Source organism: Neolamprologus brichardi, chromosome 7, assembly GCF_056152115.1.
Source record: "Neolamprologus brichardi isolate AB-2024 chromosome 7, ASM5615211v1, whole genome shotgun sequence".
Taxonomy (NCBI): Eukaryota; Metazoa; Chordata; class Actinopteri; order Cichliformes; family Cichlidae; genus Neolamprologus; species Neolamprologus brichardi.
Window position 1 is genome coordinate 36,059,726 of NC_142110.1, and position 12,365 is coordinate 36,072,090.

General features: G+C 41.5%; 1 long non-coding RNA gene across 1 annotated transcript; it reads left to right on the plus strand.

Moving 5' to 3' along the window:
* Positions 1-969: 969 nt before the first annotated feature.
* LOC148102117 (uncharacterized) lies at positions 970-2,063 on the plus strand. Its single transcript, XR_015719286.1, has 3 exons — positions 970-1,110; positions 1,230-1,310; positions 1,666-2,063. It is a non-coding gene; the product is annotated as an uncharacterized LOC148102117 (long non-coding RNA).
* Positions 2,064-12,365: the final 10,302 nt, after the last annotated feature.

Genomic DNA, 12,365 nt, shown 5'->3' on the forward strand with positions numbered 1-12,365 from the left:
TGTCACAGCAGCTTTTTCTTTATCATGTAGAGTTAAATATGTCACTTCTTTACACAGTAAGGGGAGTTTCACTGGTCCGGCATACAGTGGGCTGTATGTGGCCCGCTATGTAAAATGAGTCTAAATCTTCATGGTCTGAGAGATGTAGCCCACAAGAATGACTGAGGAATCAGGGCTGGGAGGAGATCGGCCCTGGCAGTTTTGGTCTAGGTGGCCGATCACGATCGCTCCAGAAAAAGAAAGAAATATATAATAAATAAAATAACATACAGTGGTGTGAAAAAGTGTCCCACTTAAATGTTTCAGATCATCACATTTAAATATTACACAACAACAACAACACAAGTAAACACAAAATGCTCTTTCTAAATGAAAGTGTTTATTATTAAGATAAATTAAATGTGTCACAGACCAGAAGATCCTCCAAAGCCAGACATCATGCCAGCATCCTAAGAGATTCAGAAACGAATGAATTGAGATCTGTCAGTGTGGACAGGGTTATAAAGCCATGTCTAAAGCTATGGGACTCCACCAAACCACAGAGAGAGTCATTATCCACAAATGGAAAACATGGAACAGAGGTGAACCTTCCTCGGAGCGGCCGGGCATCCAGCCACGACGCATCCAAGAGGTCAGCAAACAGCCCAGAACAAAGAGCTGCACGACTCACTCGCCTCAGTTAAGGTTCATCACAAAGGGGAAGTAACAAAGTACAAATACTTTGTACTCTACTGTACTAAAGTAGAACTTTCAGGTATCTGTGCTTTACTGGAGTACTTTTTACTTTTCCTCATTACATTTTAAACAAATAACTGTACTTTGGACTTCTTACATTTTCTCGTTACTTTTGGTTCAACAAATTTGCAGAGAGTTATTGTTTCTGTCACTCTGAGCGTACAGCCCTCTTTGAAATAATCACCAGGGGACGTCACATACAAAGAGATGACGTGTGCCACAGTAACAGGTCCAAGTGGGCCGCTGTGTGGTTTGGTTTCTTTGGCACAGCTCTGGAACGACTGCAGGTGTCCATAAGTTGTGGCCGCGGTACTTCAGCATCTAATGAGCCCTACAGAAGACGATCGAGCATAAAGGGAGTAACATGTTGTGCAGGTAATTTCAACTGCAACGTTTCTATCAGCCCAACAAACAACAGCAAACACACAAGCTGTTGTTGTGCAGTTTGTCTCACAGTGTGTTGCAGCTAAAGGTCCAGCTGTTGTATTTCACAGGGACAGAAACGAGTTTGAGATAACTTCACTCAGAGATGGAGAAAGAATACAGGACAGGAAGAGGAGAGCTTATATTTAAAGGTAAGGACTGCTCAGTGGCATTTGATAGAAACTGAAAGCTTCCATGGAAGTCCTCATGTTCTCATATTGTGAAACACGCTGCAAAGCAAACTGTGTTACTTAAAGAGCACATGAAAGTCCTCTGCAGGTTAGTGCAGGATTATCAGGTTAGTTTACAGTAAAGAACTGTGTGCGACTGACGCACAATGGCTGTGGTGCTCGTGGTCTGTTACATCAAGAGTAACAGAGATGAATATGAATTTCAGCTTAAATGTAGAAAAAAGACGGTGTAAACAGCGTCCTGTCAGTGTAGAGGCTGGAAATCAGCCAGGACAGCTCATGAAATACCTGCTGATTATCATCTTGTTGATTTCAGTTTCTACAAAGAGCCACTACAGCTGATTTTAGCTTCCCCCACCTGCTAAATCACACTGTGAGATGGAAACCCTGCTGAGCAAAAGGAACAAAGGCTGCTCTCAGTTCTGCCAGAAAGCATCTCCATGATCCCCGAGACTTTTGGGAAAATACTCTGTGGCCTGTTGAGCTGTCTCTGCTGCTCGTCTGCAGAAGAGTATCTCAGCCTTCCACACAGTGAGCCTTTTCTCCTCATTCAGATTGTATCATGGACTTAAGATCTGTTCTTTGATCTTTTCCTTCCACCTCTCTGGTTTATTCTCACTGATCTCACTTGCTGCAGTGACTACAATAAAAACATCCTGTTTGTGGAACAGCACATATGTGTCTGATCACTCTGCACTGCACGCTCAATACAAATCTCACCGCCAGGAAGGACCTCAGTCACAAAGAGAAAACCTCAACACATAATATACACAAATCCCAGCTGTCATAATGTGCACCAAAAAGGGATTAATCCTGTTTGTTCTCAGTCCTTGCAGCGCTTTCTGTCACCTAGAGCCAGTTAATGTCTCCAGACCAGCCCTAAAGACGTGAAATTGAATCCACTGTGAGTGAACACATGTCATTGTTTTAAGCCCCACAGATACAATCATAGTCTAACTGTACAATGCAATGTAGTCCAAATAATCCAGCACATATACAGCAGTGAAGAGACAGAGGGGTGAGTGAGCAGGGACCTTTCACAATGCTACATTTTAGTTTTTACCTTTGGCAGAATCGCACTCTTACTTTTCTGTGTTCGTGTATTTGAAGTGAAATTAAAGCTAATTAGAGCTTAATGGCAAGAAAGCAAAAGTGGAAAGTGCTAAAAATAGAGAATTATCCTTTTAAGTGAATCTAAATCTTTCCCTTCCTCTGTCTAAAAGAAGCTTCATCTCCTCTCTCTGTTTATACCAACTCTACTGTCTGACTGGCTTTTGGAGACTCAGATTTGAAGCCAAACAGAAAAATCGATGTTTTCACTGAATGTTTTCTAACAGTAAATATTTGTCAAACATTTGTTCCCAGTTTCGGTCTTTTCATGTGTTGTCCCTTAATCTGAACTGGAACCCAATGAAGCAGAGTGTGATCACCTCCTACGAGCCATCCTGTCACAGTGAGTGGAAGCTGCAGTATCAGATACTGGCTCTTTGTCATTTACAATGTGAGCTGTTCATGGTGGCCTAAACAAACTGTGTGCTCCTGTTGTTAAAGGGAATCATCCTGCGAAGCCACAAGTCAGCGTCACCTCTGTTTCCTGCTTGTCCAAAGTGAACCGTGATGAAAAGATCAATTCATACAGAAGTGAAGTGCAGTGGAAGCAGCTAGAGCAGGGTGACCAAAAGTATTTATCATGATATACATTTGAAAATTTGTGATAACGATATAACTGACATGAGACAAAATACTTTACAACTCCACAACTTTATTCGTGTAAAAAACCATCAATGTATTTTCACTTCAACAAGCAGCTGTTTTTATCTGCATTAAAGTTACATAAACATGTAACAGTGCAAATTCCTCGCTGACAGTTTAACCAAAAGGCATTTCCTGTGGAAACTGGCCGACATATCCTCAGCATAACCATGTATAATCTCCACAAAACTTAAAAAGAGGTTAAACACACACAATACGGTAATATTATGTTAAAGCACAGTACGTATCACTCCGCGAGGCTCCGCCTACGATAGCCGTAATGCTCCGACAATCCATCAAGCGGTGCGGCTTCGTAGCTTAGCAAAGTCGTCCTGAAACATTTGACAGATGTTCGAGCGCCGTGCACATAAAATCGTCTCGAGGTCAGTAAACACAACCAGAGTTCATACATAAGGCACACGGGATTATAAGGGGCTCTGTCGACTTTCAGAAAAATCAAAGGATTGATTTTAAGTGTGCCGTATTTTCCAAACAACACGGTAATAACGACGGCCCGCTAGCATGCTCTACCAAAAATAGAGCTTTGTTGTGTGTCTGACGGACGAAAGCTAAACCAGTTCCACACCAGTGAAGCTGCAGCATTTTTACAAACCAGTTCCACACCAGTGAAGCTGCAGCATTTTTACAAACCAGTTCCACACCAGTGAAGCTGCAGCATTTTTACAAACCAGTTCCGCTCTTCTCATTCTCCGTCGCTGCCATGCTTTTTCCGCCGTGTGCGTATGAAAACAAAGGCACTGCGCATGCACGTTTTACCCATATTCTATCACCATATCTCATTTTCTTATCGTTGCCCAACATTATACCGGTATTACCGTGAACGGTATGATATGGCCCAGCCCTAGAAGCAGCAGGATCAGTCATGGACGCACGAGTTTGTTTGTTTTGTGGCACCAAAAGGGAGCCTGTAGTGACTGGAGCCCCACTGGATCCTCACCAGTAGGAAGAAGAAAAAACAACCACGTGGAACATTTTTGTAGAATCGTTGCAAATCTTCCAGCACACACTGGATGTGATCTGGGAATGTAGTTTCTTGCAACGTGTACTCAGATATTTCTGCAATACTTATGTAAGAATGCTGTTTGTTGACTTCAGCTCAGCATTCAGTGCAGTCATTCCCTCCAAGCTGATCACCAAACTTGTGGCTCTTAGACTCAGCAACTCCATCTGGATCATGGACTTTCTGACCAACAGACCCCAGCATGTTAGGTCATAACTGCTCTACCACCATCACACTCAACACTGCACTCCACAGGCTGTGTGCTGAGTTCCTCTATGACTGCAGACCTGGGTATGGATCCAACTCCATCATCCAGTCTGCAGATGACACCACGGTGACCGTCTCATCAGAGACAACGATGAGTCTGCTACAGGTAAAGCACCTAGCTGTGTGGTCTGACAATAACCTGCTCCTGAGTGCCAGCAAAACCAAAGAGCTCACTGTGGACTTCAGGAGGGAGAACAGAGACCCCCATGTCCCCATCTACATAAATGGCACAGCTGTTGAACGGGTCTCCAGCTTCAAGTTCTTGGGGATCCACATCTCTGAGAATCTGTCCTGGTCAACTAACACCTCCAGCCTGGTCAAGAAGGCCCATCAGCGCCTCTTTTTCTTTAGGACCCTGAAGAAGAACCACCTGTCTGCTGACATACTGGTTAACTTCTACCACTATGTGATAGAGAGCATCCTGACCAACTGTGTCACAGTCTGGTGTGGGAACTGCTCTGTTGCTGACCGCAAGGCACAGCAGCGGGTGGTGAAAGCCGCCCAACGCATCACGGGGACTCCGCTTCCTGCCATTGAGGATGTCCACAGGAAGAGATGTCTATGCCGAGCACGCATCATTCCTGGGGACTCCTCTCATCCTGCCAATAAACTCTTGTCTCCTCCAGAAGGTGCTACAGGAGCCTTCAGACTAAAGCCAGCAGGTTGAGGAAGAGCTCCTCCCCCACAGCTGTCACCCTACTGACCTCAGCCCCCGCTGAGCCTTTCCATCCACACTCACTGAACCCTTCTACACTCCTCCTCCCAGTGACCATGATCTTTCTCAACATTCACCACATGCTCACATTGGTTACTGCTGTAGTTTTAGGACACTGACAGAGTCTCTGTTATAGTGACTATTATAGTCTGTTCAGAGAGCTACGCTTCCACTGCTGTAGATATATTCATAGCACTCTGTAGATCTGTTTACCTCACACCGCTACATCTGTATATATGTAGCACATCTGTATATTTGTTCACAGTACACCTGTATATCTGCCCACCTGTACAGCAATATTGAACATCTGTATGCTGTACATTTGTCTGTAGTTCAGCTGTATGTTTGGTCTCTCTGTTCATACCTATTTCACCATTTATACTACCCTTATCTGTATATATCAGTACATCTGTATATTTGCTCTTATTGCACTTACTGATAAGATGCAAACTGTATTTTGTAACCCTGTATTTAGACATGTATGACAGTAAAGTGGAATTCTAAATCCTAAACATTTCAACAAAAAAATCACAGCTACAGTTTTTAGAAGTGATTTTTAGAAGGCCAGTAAAGAGAGCATGGAGACAGATGGAGGATCCAAATCCACTGAATCTACACGCTTCCTGTTTCCACCTCATCCTTCCAGTGCTCTACTATACTCTGCTCTCTGCCTTTGAACTTGCCTGGGCCAGGTCTGAGTCCAGCTTTGCCAGGTCACATGACACAGGGGTGTGGTCTGATGTCAGCAGGCAGGTCAGTGGCGCCCTCTGGTGATGGATTTATGCCAGTGAAACAGGAGGAGGCCTGAGAACAGACAGCAGGCTTAACAGGACAAAGTAGCATGTAGTACTTGAAGGAGTCATCACAGCCAATCAGCTCTCAGGAAAATGGAACATCACATACATTTTCTCTTCTTTGATTTTCATCAGTGTATTTTTCTGTCAATATTTCTGCCTGATCAGAAGCTCATAGGCACTTCCTGTCACTCTACAATCAAATAATGTAAAGGCTGCCCTCTCTGCCCTCCCACTAGCTGACCTAGCTGACACAACTGTGCTAAGATGCCCTACAAGGTTCTTGGCCACATACATATAGATATACTTGGCTGTAGAAATCCTGCCATGAAGCTCCCAGCGCACATTTTTGATGCTTCTGTCTGTGGCAGAGGAGGTTTGGAGCTCTGCAGAGTCTTGGTGACTTACTGACTATGCACCCCTACCCACATGTATGATTTAGATTTAGACTTATGTGGCAGCTATTCACTGGCCTGACAAAGTTATTTTAAATGATATCATGTCATGAATAACACAAGTTATTTTCCATGAAAAGTAAAAGTGGTGAAATTCTCAAAAATCGAATGAGACGTGATGTAATTTGTTGTTGTTTTGTTGTTTTGTGTGTGTGTTTGTCTGTGTGAAGTTTTGATGTGTATTGTTCTGAAATAAATATATATTCTTAATTTTTGTTTTATAGAGGCCAGACTAGGAGAACGCCAGTTTGAGCAAAATGTCACAGAGTACTGACAGGAAACTGCTTTTGCAGAGAACAGGAAGTTTTAGTGCAGAGCTGCACAGGCGTATTAATAAAGTACAGGAAACCAGACAAAAAGCAGAACTAAGTAAACTGTGTGTCGCTGTGACGCAGTGCAGAAATATATATACGGATTTAGCTGGCAAAGAATTCAGCCCTGAGCTTGTGTGTTCGTGTGGCGGGTCTCCATTTTGCAAAAATAAAGGTCATTTTTTGAGCTTGACCACTCAGAGTCCAGTCTTTCTCTGTCGCCAAAGAAATTCAAAAGAACAGAATTTAATAATATCTGAAAAGCACAATTTTGAAAACACTGGAAAGACCTCAAGACATTTTTCCTTTACTTACTATGTAAACAAAAATTCCCACCAAGGCTTTTCAGTGTGAAATTTAGCGTGTAGAGAAAATACCTGTGCCAGGTTGGCTCCATCTAGTGGTGAATAATGCCTTACCACTACATCAGGTGAGTTTTTCTCTGTGCACAGTGACACAAAACTCATTTAACAACATAAACTATTAAAAAAATGATGCAGGCAGATCAAGGCAATGTTACAGATTCAGTAAGAACAGAAGTTTATTCCTTCAAATCTGCAGGGCGTCACACTAACACAGCTGCTTATGTCCAGCATCGCTCTGTTATTATCAATTTGATTCAAACGTGTCCAGTTTATTGTCTTAAACTGGCATTAAAGCTTCAGTGAACTAAAGTGGTCCCTCTGAGTCAGCACCCAGAAAGCTCGTCTCTTTGAAAAATGTGGCCATAAATACGAGCGCTGCTGGGATCTTAAAACGCTGGGGCTAAATCCACACCTGAAATCTTTGTTTCACTCAGTAACAGCAGCTTTTTAATATTATTGACTATATGTTATAGTCAATAATATTACAATTACAGTTACAATTAGAATGCAGTCAGCATGTGCCAAACAAACTCCCCCCAAATCGATCATGTTTGATATGATGATGACGTTTTTAACATCTTATTTATCAACTTATTTAATACACTGTATCAATCAATTATTAAACAAATATCAGGCTGTAGAAAAGCCAATAATAATGCACCGAGCACGTTCATGCCATAACAGCTAAATGGCCATCAAAGAAAACCCTGAATGCCTAATACAGGACAGGCCAACAGTTAATGCAGCCACAGATGGACATCAGTCAGCTTTCTGCACTTTCCACCTGATCACGTCTGTCCTCAAAGTCACGTCACTTCCTCTGTGGTTCATTTATGTTTACTTTTACATTTGCAGTGACAATAACTTTAGTGACATAGTGCACACATTATTTCCTATGGACTGCTGGGTTATCTTGGTTTATTTAAGTTAGTATTTTTAAAGGTGAAGTCAGTCATTTTTAGGTTATTTGATAGAAAAAAAGGATCTTGTACTCATAAACAAACATAGAATAGTGGATACAAATGACACATTGTTAAACGTGTCATTGGTCACTGCTTACTTTCCTCATTATTTAAGCATTACTCATCCTTAGTATGTCATTTATGAATACAGATATACGTTCTTAGAAAGAACCACTTCTGAGCCTGATCTCCTTACTCCAAGGAGCTTTTGTGAGTTATCATTGTGCCAGAGGAGGAGGGCATCCACTACTTCTCCAAACAACTTCCCCAAACCAAAGCACAAATAAAACAATAAGTAAAACAGGCTGTTCTAAAGTATGATTAAAGTTCAGCCTCATTTATAGAAATGTCACTGACAGTTGCTAATATATTGGAAAAGCAAAATACTTACTGATGTCTTTCTGTCCAACAACAGGAGTGCTGGTCCCGAGCCTCAAAGACAGGAAGAAGCAAGCAGAGGGAGAAAAAGCAGAACAGTTTTCAGAAACTGATTTGATCCTTAATGGCTGTGCAATCATTGTAACATAGAGATTGCTTGTGTTGTTAAATAAAGCCTAGATTTGACATTAATAGATGCCACAGATGTTCAAAAGCTGCCACAAAGCATGAACAACAAATGGACGTCTCCTACACCTCCCGAAGAATTTTGTCTGGGCTCTTATCTCACTTTTTTATTTCAAACAATCAACAGAAAATTTCACAGACATAGTTTTATGTAAGGTTTTTAAGGCTGTGCTGTTAATTTTGAAGTAACATGAGCCCAGCGGCAGCAGCAACGCTAGGCTAACACTAACTAGCTAGCAAGATTATAATCCTGGTGCTAAACTAAGAGAAGCCACAAAATCAGTTTGAATAAGAGTAAACATTTACTCACCAAGTCAGTGTATCAGGTAAAGATCCACAGCAATGACAATAATATGTTGAGCTGACGCTTCTCCAGGTTTGCTCAACATATTCCATAACAAATGCTGGCACCGTGAACATGCGGACTGAGAAGCTTAATGTGTACTTTGTAAAAACGATGAGAAAAAAAGCTGGCTGAAGAAGAAAAGATAAATGGCCTTTTTTTCTAGCCTTCTCTCGGCCGGCCGTTTGGCCTATGACATGTGGCGGAAGCCTCTGGTACAGAGCACCGCCAGTTCGATCCCCCCACGAACTCAGTGCCTCGGCCCTCGCTTGGGGGGCGGGAGACACGCACTCGTGTTTCCTTTATGCTTTTTCCTGCTCTCCCCAAGTCGGACGTGGCATTTTCAAAACACATCTTTCATCCTTCTGCCCTGAGAAGCAAAACTTCCAGCTTAGTTCGTTTTTCTAACTTAAGACAAGTCAAATAAATGGAGTTTATCAGCATTTCTGCATAAAAAGTACTGGTAACTTATTTAAATCGAGTTCTAATAACAAATTGTTAAAAATTGAGTTGAGCCTATTTAATATTTTTAATTAAACACAATATTTCATTTTACAGTGTAGGTTTCCATGTGTAATTAGTGTGTAAGAATATTGCAGAAGAAGCTTAATGTGTACTTTGACAATAATATGTTGAGCTGACGCTTCTCCAGGTTTGCTCAACATATTCCATAACAAATGCTGGCACCGTGAACATGCGGACTGAGAAGCTTAATGTGTACTTTGTAAAAACGATGAGAAAAAAAGCTGGCTGAAGAAGAAAAGATAAATGGCCTTTTTTTCTAGCCTTCTCTCGGCCGGCCGTTTGGCCTATGACATGTGGCGGAAGCCTCTGGTACAGAGCACCACCAGTTCGATCCCCCCACGAACTCAGTGCCACGGCCCTCGCTTGGGGGGCGGGAGACACGCACTCGTGTTTCCTTTATGCTTTTTCCTGCTCTCCCCAAGTCCTCCGCCCGCTCTACATCTCTCTTATTACCTTTTATTACCCGAAGAAAATCACAATCACGCTTACACTCATGCCTTTGCCTTTCACCACTTCAAAACTGCGCCTACTTCAATATTACCTTCATTCGCTCTCTTTGCTTTTCGCCTTTCTTTCTCACTACACTAAGTACAGTTTTTTAACGCTGTGTATTCACTCTTGCTAAGTACATGTGAACACATCTTGAATAAAAACAACAAAACAAAACATACTTTTCTGTTTTCTGCTTCTTGCTTGTAGGTGTCAGGATTAATTAAGTGAAGTCAAATTTCCAGACAGTTGGTATTTAAGCTGATTTATGACACTGATGCATCTTAATGTGCAAGTGGGATAATGTGTGACTCTCCTTGTTGACCCCTGTGAGAACAGAGTGGGTTATTATGGAAAAGGGACATAAATCTGTGGGTACAGTCACAGTGTGGTTACTAAGCTGACTATGAGCAAGTCCCTTAAATAGAACAGATTAGAAGCAGATTAGATTTAGGTAAAATGATTACATCTCTTCTCCTCCTCACTATTTAAAGGAACAAGGATGTTAAGGGTTTTAAGGGTCATGAAAATGGGGGACAAACAGAAATAATAAATATCTCATCTATTCCTCAAAGTTTATAGCAAGGTGTTTAAAAATAAGGACTAATATCAAAATGCAAACATGCAACTTTAACTTTTGGCACACTTTACAATATAGATACTATTAAATGCAAATGGATTAGAGTAAAACTTTAATGTTCCTGCGGGACAGTTTACAGACAGACGTCCAGCTCCAACACATCAAACACGGATCTCCTGCATTATTGGATTATATTATATAAAATGCTGCTACTAAACCAGTCACATAAAAATCATAAATGAATTAGTGGCTAACCTCCAAATATTCTCATTGTTGGCGGGTGGTGTTTTTTAAATTAGAGCTGTAAAATGTAGAAAGCCATGAAAAAGAACAGGTAGTTGGTAAAACATCTCAATCTTATTCCCAGGGTGCCAAGTACATGTATGAAAGCTATGGGCATTTACCTTATGAGCCCTTTGGTGTTGGTGTCACATAGCTGCATTAAAATGCTCCAAAAGGCTCAGACAGGGTCTGTGTTCTCTTTCTTCATATATGTACATCATAACCATTGGGTACATGTCATTTTATGAGGGTCGTCTTCTTCCTCTTTCTGTTGCTCTCATACACTATAGTGGATCATCTGCCTCCATCTCACCTTGTCCCTACCATTGTCCTCTGTCATACCAACCCCCATGTCCTCCTTCATTAGATCCATGAACTTCCCTCGAGGTCTTCCTCTTTTCCTCCTGTCTGGCAGCTCCATCTTCACCATCCTTTGTCCAATATGTCCATTATCCTCCTCTGCACATGTACAAACCACCTCAGACTTACCTCTCTAGCTTTGTCTCCAGACTGATCAATTTGAACTGTCCCTCTAATGCTCTAATTTTTCTAGTTATGTCCATTCTGGTCACTCTCAATTGAAACAGTAACATTTTCAGTTCTGCCACACCAGCTCTGATCTCCTGACTGCCAAACTTCTGACCAATCCCATCCTCCAACAGCCTAATGTGGACATATAGATCTGTTAACTCTCCAAGTATATAATAATATATATATAATAATATAATTATATATATATATATATATATTTTTTTTCTTTGATATATATATGTATATATATATATATATATACATATATATATATATATATATATACATATATATATATATATATGTATATATTGTAGAAATGTTTAGCTGATTTAGAGTTTAGAAATGTGTTAACATAGAATCTAGAATTATTGTAGAGACACTGACACTGCCCTCAATGTGATAAAGGCCTGACTGTCATGAATTTAGGAGCAGAGTATAGGAGACCCTCCCCAGTTGAACTGTGAAAGTAAAACAGAGAGGAGTTAATCCTGAGAGGAAATTCCCCAGAGAATGTTTGGGTGGGGGTCTCAACATTTGACCTGGATAACTGTGGTCTGGAAGGGAAATGGTTTTTTTTATGACCTCTAGGGAGTCACCTACACCCACAGTGTTTTAACTGTCACGCACACTCACTTACGCGCACACACATACATACAGGTATGCGTACACAGTCACGCACGAGCACTCACATAGACACAGACACAGAGTTTGCAGCACACCGTAGGGGGGTTTTATGATGGGGACACCTCTATAAAGCTGGCTGTAACTAACAAAGGGGTGAAGATTTTGCAGAGGGACACACCGGCCTCGTCTTCCCTTCTAGAAGTGCATGCTTAAATGAAGATGAATAAAGATAAATAAAAGTTTTGTGAAAATAACTACTGAGTTCCGGTGCCGTCTCTGGAAGTTTCGACGAATAAAAGAACAGGGGTAAAACTGATTTCCTAACAGTTTTGGTGCCGAAACCCTGGGATTCGCTCGAGGCCCAGAGAGGATGAATTGGCAGAGCTGAGATCGTGAAACGAGGCGAACAGAGAGCTAGCTCACATGATTAAAA